Source organism: Arachis hypogaea, chromosome 17 (genome assembly GCF_003086295.3).
Source record: "Arachis hypogaea cultivar Tifrunner chromosome 17, arahy.Tifrunner.gnm2.J5K5, whole genome shotgun sequence".
Lineage (NCBI taxonomy): Eukaryota > Viridiplantae > Streptophyta > Magnoliopsida > Fabales > Fabaceae > Arachis > Arachis hypogaea.
In genome coordinates, this window is record NC_092052.1 from 89350404 (window position 1) to 89356673 (window position 6270).

Here is a 6270-nt window from a genome sequence, read left to right on the forward strand (position 1 = left end):
AAAGAAGCCTTGACTGGGGGAATGATTAATTGGAAGTTCTATCCTTGTTGGAATTCTCTCAAGTGTAGTATAAAGAGGTTGTTATTTTCACTTAGTCAACCCTTACTAAATAAAGGAAAGTCAAGTGATTGAACTAACTCTTATTCGCAAATCCTAGTCCTCTCCCTTGGGAAGGTCTAGCGTTAGTAAATACAGAATTAGCCAACAACTTTTAATTAAACTAATCACTTGAGCATTTCAACTCAAGTGTCTCCTCTTAATCAACACCCACGTCAAGTTGGGAGTCTACTCCATCAACATGGATACCATCTTCGTTATTGGGAGTTTGGAGTAGAAAAGAGACTTGATAATTTAAATAAAATAGGGATTCAAAATTAATTAAAAATAAAAGTAATCCTTTGTATAAATAAATTTTAAAAATAATCCAGTTGTAACTCTAAACAAGAATTAAGAATATGGAATAATAAAGGAGTAAGAAAACAAACTAGAATAATATCTTCAACGGAGGTGATGACTCTTCAATATCCAAAGCAAAAGCAATAAACTATGAAACTATGAATGTAAAGAAAACCTAGAGGAAGAGTAATTTTCTCTCTAGATTCAGATCTAAAAACTAAAACTATCCTAATGAGCATGTGTGTTGAGTCTCTGCATGTTCCCTAGCTCTAGTCTGTGTTTCTTGGCCGGAAACTGGGTCAAAAGTCGGCCCGAAATCGCCCCCAGCATTTTCTGTTATTTCTGCAGATCGCGCATGTCACGCGTACGCGTCATCCTCGTGCACGCATCTTTGTGCAGTACTCTAACCCACGCGTACGCGTCAGGCACGCTGGTGTGGGAAATCGTGATTCACACTTTTCACATCTCCGCACAACTAACCAGCAAGTGCACTGTGTCATCCAAGTAATAAACCTTACGTGAGTAAGGGTCGATCCCACGGAGATTGTCGACTTGAAGCAAGCTATGGTCATCTTATAAATCTTAGTCAGGCGAATTCAAATGGTTATGAGGTTTTGATAATTAAAATATAAATAAGACATAAAATAAAATAAAGTTACTTATGTAATTCATTGGTGGGAATTTCAAATAAGCGTATGAAGATGCTTTGTTGCTTCTGAACCTCTGCTTTCCTATTGTCTTCTTCCAACCATACATGCTCCCTTCCATGGCAAGCTATAGGATCCTACTCGGAATACCACAGACAAGGTTTAGACTTTCCGGATCCCAGGAATAGCTACCAATTGGTTCTATCCTATATCACAAAGATACTAATCCCACGGACTCGGTCCGTGTATTAGATATCCAAGAGAATATACTCCAGCTGTCGTCCAATGACTACATTGAACATCATGTAGACCGCTTTGTGGTTGTCAGGCACACGGATCTTGGCTAAGCAAGTAACGAAGATTGGGTGATTGTCACGGGTCACCCCTTCATTCTGATTTAACTGAATTAAGTACGAGACTATATCTTGGAGAAGAAGTAGGCATGAATTGAAAGGAAAATAGTAGTAATTGCTTTAATTCATGAAGAACAGTAGAGCTCCACACCTTAATCTATGGGGTGTAGAAACTCCACCGTAGAAAATACATAAGTGAAAAGAGGTCTAGGCATGGCCATGAGGCCAGCCTCCAAATGTGAATAATAGCATCAGCTCTAAAAACTAAACGTCCAGAGATGATAAAAGAAGATTATAAGTCTCTAAAAGTAGTTTTTATACTAAACTAGTAACTAGGGTTTACAGAAAATGAGTAACTAAGTGCAGATAGTGCAGAAATCTACTTTCGGGGCCCACTTGGTGTGTGCTTGGGCTGAGCATTGAAGCTTTCACGTGCATAGGCTATTTCTGGAGTTAAACGCCAGCTTGGGTGCCAGTTTCGGTGTTTTACGCCAGGAAGTTTTAGGCTGGCTTTGAACGCCAGTTTGCACTACAAGAAAAATACCCATTCAACCACACTTATTTTAAGCTACAATTGAAAAGCGTAGCCTATTCATAGAATAGGCTACGCTTTTTTCCGTGTTGCCTTTTTATAAGAGAAAAGAATACACAATTGTGGCATCATTTAAAAAGTGTAGCCTTAGGTATTATAGAAATCACTTATAAAACGTAGCCATAGGTTGATATCTATGGATTCACTTTTCGTATCAAAGGAAACGCTTTTAAAGAGTAACTTATTTATTATGTTTTGGGTGCGCTTCAAAAGTGATGCCTAATGTATGCAGCCCAAATCCAAACACTTAGTGAAATTTTTCATCTCCTTTCAATTCCCCCTCACCTTCAATTTACGCGCACAACTTAACGCTCTCACGGCCTTCAATACGCGCACAACCTCAGGTCACCTTCGCCATTCTTGCTCAACAACCCTCACCTTCGCCTACGACACTCATCATCACCTTCGCCTTCTCACCGTGGCCGTTGACTGTCGCCACCCAGTCACCATTCACCGCCAGTCACCACTCACCAGTCACCACTCATCACGTCGCTACGCTGACCAGGTCACCACAACCACTCACCGCTAGTCACCGCTCACCGTTCACCATCGACACTCATCACCTTTGCCATTGTCACCACTGCACTGACCATTGCTCTTCTCTAGTAATCGTCGCTGCGCCGTTCTCCAGTAATCATTGCTGCGCCGTTCTCCTGTAATCGTCGCTGCACCGCCCTCACTATTGTCATCTCCATGCTTCTCATCATCGTCTTCTATGTGCTGATTTCTAGTTGAATAGGTATGTGATTCTAGGGTTTTCAATTTGGGAGTTTGGGTATGTTGCAGCGCGGGTGAACTCTCGTACCCTTATTTCTTCTTTTGTTCCACTTGATTTCCTTTGGTGCTACTGTTGTTAAAACCGCTTCCATTAAAATGAAGCAGGTTTCTCAAGAACTCAAATGACTTGCTTCGATTTCTTCCAAACAAACAGCACCTTCTTCTTCTGATGCTACTGCTGCTGCAAGAAGAGGACACTACGATAGGACTAAGTCCGCGGCTTCGAGTACTCTCAAGGAACTTAAGTTCATCACTAAGGGTGGCGGTGGTGGTGGTGATGGCGGTGACGGTGGCGGTGGTGCAGGGTGGCATGAAGTGGAGAAGCAGTTTGATGTTCTTACTGCTTCAACTGATGGATGGCTTCATCATTCTCTCTTTGGAAAATGCATAGGTAATAATTGAAATTGAAGAGTTCATAACAAATCTACATTATTTTTTTGTTGTTGTTTTTCAAGTGTTTGTGAAATTGTTTGTGTGTGTGTGTGTGTGAGTGAGTGAAATAAGGACTTGTTCTGAGTAGTTTTCTTTTAGGAAGTGTTTAGATAACTATGGTTTGGATTTGTTTAATTGTTTGTATGTAGGGATGAGCAAGGAATCTGAGGCATTTGCTGGTGTTCTTTTTGATTCTTTGGCTAGGAGGAGGGATATTCACGGGGATTCAATTAACAAGGCTCAATTGAAGGACTTTTGGGACCAGATTTCTGACCAGATCTCTCAAACATACAGCAGCAGGCTGAAGAATATGCAGCTTTGATCATGGAAGAACTAGACCCTGAAGAGACAGGATTTATCATGGTATTTACATCATCCTATTTCAGATTGTTTTGGTATAAAACTTATCAAAATTAAGTAATATTAGTCATTATTATAGTTTCACATACAGATAAGTACTTATATTTCAAATCATAAGTATGAAGTTGATTTATATTTAAGATGATGAGAGGGACTGATTTCACTTGTATTTAGGAAATTAGATCAAATCCATAAGAAAAATTTGACATAGACCAAAATCATAAATAGCTAACTCTAGAAGTGACTAGAAATTTATTTGAAAAGAAAAAAAAAACTCCATATTACTCATGTTAATGCTCTTATTGCATGGACCAAGTCATTCTACAAGAGGTGATAGCAACTTAGCAAGTACCTAAGCCAAATGCTAAGCTTGAAACTGAAGCCTACATATGAAGATAGTGCTGTTAGGAAGTGCTATACAAATACCAAGTACTTCATACAGGACAACTGGCAAAGAACTTGGGTTATGGCACTGTGGATTTGTCTGATGTTAGGTTTATTTGCCTACAAATTCTTACACTGTAGAAGGAGAAAAGATGTATATCATGTTATAGGGTATTGTTTCTCAAGATTCCCTTGCTGAATAAATGTGTCATCATTTAAATAAAGTTAGTAGTACAAACAAAGTGAGGGTATATATGTTGTTGTTCTTGCAGGTGATAGCTGTAGTAGTAGCAATTGGTGTTGAAATACATGCAATTTTTCATCTTTCTTGCGACTTCCTTCGCCTCCTTCGTGTAAGCCCTCAAAAGTACAAGCCACACCTCGGTTCAGGAGAAACAGGATTAAGCTTCCTAAACCACTCAACAATCTAACTAGCTTCAGTGCATTTTGGTACTCACATCATCTCTTTGTCATTGTCTATGCCTCGTTGATTGTTCATGGAATCAAACTTTTCTTTACCAAAGAGTGGTACGAGAAAACGGTTAGTAACTTCAATCCCTTTTCCTTTGTATAAATTGCACTGACACTTTTCTCAGGTTAAAGTTAAATTATATACAACACTATTTTTTTAATGTTTGCATTGACTTTGTTAGTGTTGTGTTTATAAAAGAAATTAATACCACAGCTTACAATCTATAGAAATATTAAGTATTATATAACTTTAAATTGCACTAGAAATTCATTAAAAATTTAAAATATACTATTGCAAATATCAAAACAGAGAAGTATTGTGTGTATTATTGTCTAATGTCAAGACTAGAGAGAAGCCATCGCAATTTACCCTTTTCCTATTTAGAATAAATTATCATTTTTAATCATAAAAGATCTAAGTGCTGACAATTTTATGCAGTGTGGACAAACCTTACCTGAATTGCTTTGAAACTTGTTTTATTTACTGCTCTTACTCTGATGGAAAGTAACTTTGAAATTCTGCTTCTTTATGTTGTGACGTCAATGTAAATAAGTTGCCACTGGTCATGTCTAGTTTGTATCAATCAGATGCATCTTGATCTGGTTTTCTGCAATTATCGCCAAAATTTTAATTAATTAGATTGATTCATTCTATTTGAATGTTCTCGTGGATGATAGTATCCTTAAATCATCCTTTTACTAGTTGGAGTTTTTGATAAATGTTGGTTTCAATGTAACCTTAGTGGCTCATGAAATGACAAGGAAAGAGATTAACTAATTTATTAAGATTTAAGGATGGCACTTGTTTATTACTTGTCAGTTAATGATAAAAAGGTCAATGTACTATAGACAAAGCACTACTTATAGATGCTATTATAATGCATATCATTTTGTTGGCATAATGGTTCATACTAAAGTGACTTTGAGGATTATTTCCTCTAATATGCTGTCTTATTGCTCATGACATGGAATATGATGAATCAGGAATCCACTATAAGTTCTGGCGTGGATTGTTCTTTGGTTTATTTTATTGTGATTTATGGACTTATCATGTATGATCATGCTATCACTTCATAGTTTGATGGGTTTCTTATTGTGCAGGGGTCTGATTTAGATAGTTTATTAGAGTAGAATAATGTAACATCTTCAGCCAAAACAATTGTTGGCTCAACACCTCTGAAGCAGAATCAGAAGCATGAAGGTAGTGCAAGAAGGTAGTGCAAGGATTATTAGAAGCACACTCTCAAACAAGGAAATGCGCAAAAGTCAGTCAGCCAGGCCTCAATCGGAGCAGGCAATACCAACATCTGATCTACAAAAGGAAAGACAAGAACCTACATGTGCAATTGATTTTGAAGAAATTTATTTTTAGAGAAATAAATTTTATTTTTAGAGAAATAATTTGTATTATTCCCAAATAGAAGATCTTATGGCTGCTAATTTATTATGGCAACCGAAATTTTGTTTTAGGATAATTTTTATTATTTAAAGAATATTGGATTGTATTATTATGTATTATTTTTATTTTATAATATTTTACTAATTTAATTAAAATGATAGGATTATATATATATACATATATACAGAAAAGAAAAAAAAAACAATGAGGGACCTAAGGCTACACTTATATATAGTAGCTATAGTATACAAAAAAAAAAAGAGGGACCTAAGGCTACGCTTATAAAAAGTAGCTATGGTATACAATATGGCTACGCTTTACAAGTGATGTAGTAGCGTTGAAAAGCGTAGCCTATTCTGGAAGAATGAAAGCTGAAAAGCGTAGCCTTTGGTCTTAGACAGCATCACTTGAAAAGCGTAGCCTATTCCCAAATGCCAAAAGCGTAGCCCTTGGTGCAGA

At 37.0% G+C, this 6270-nt stretch overlaps 1 pseudogene; it reads left to right on the top strand.

Moving 5' to 3' along the window:
• The first annotated feature begins 2825 nt into the window (after positions 1-2825).
• LOC112763503 (respiratory burst oxidase homolog protein C-like) lies at positions 2826-5608 on the top strand (annotated as a pseudogene).
• The last annotated feature ends 662 nt before the right edge of the window (positions 5609-6270 follow it).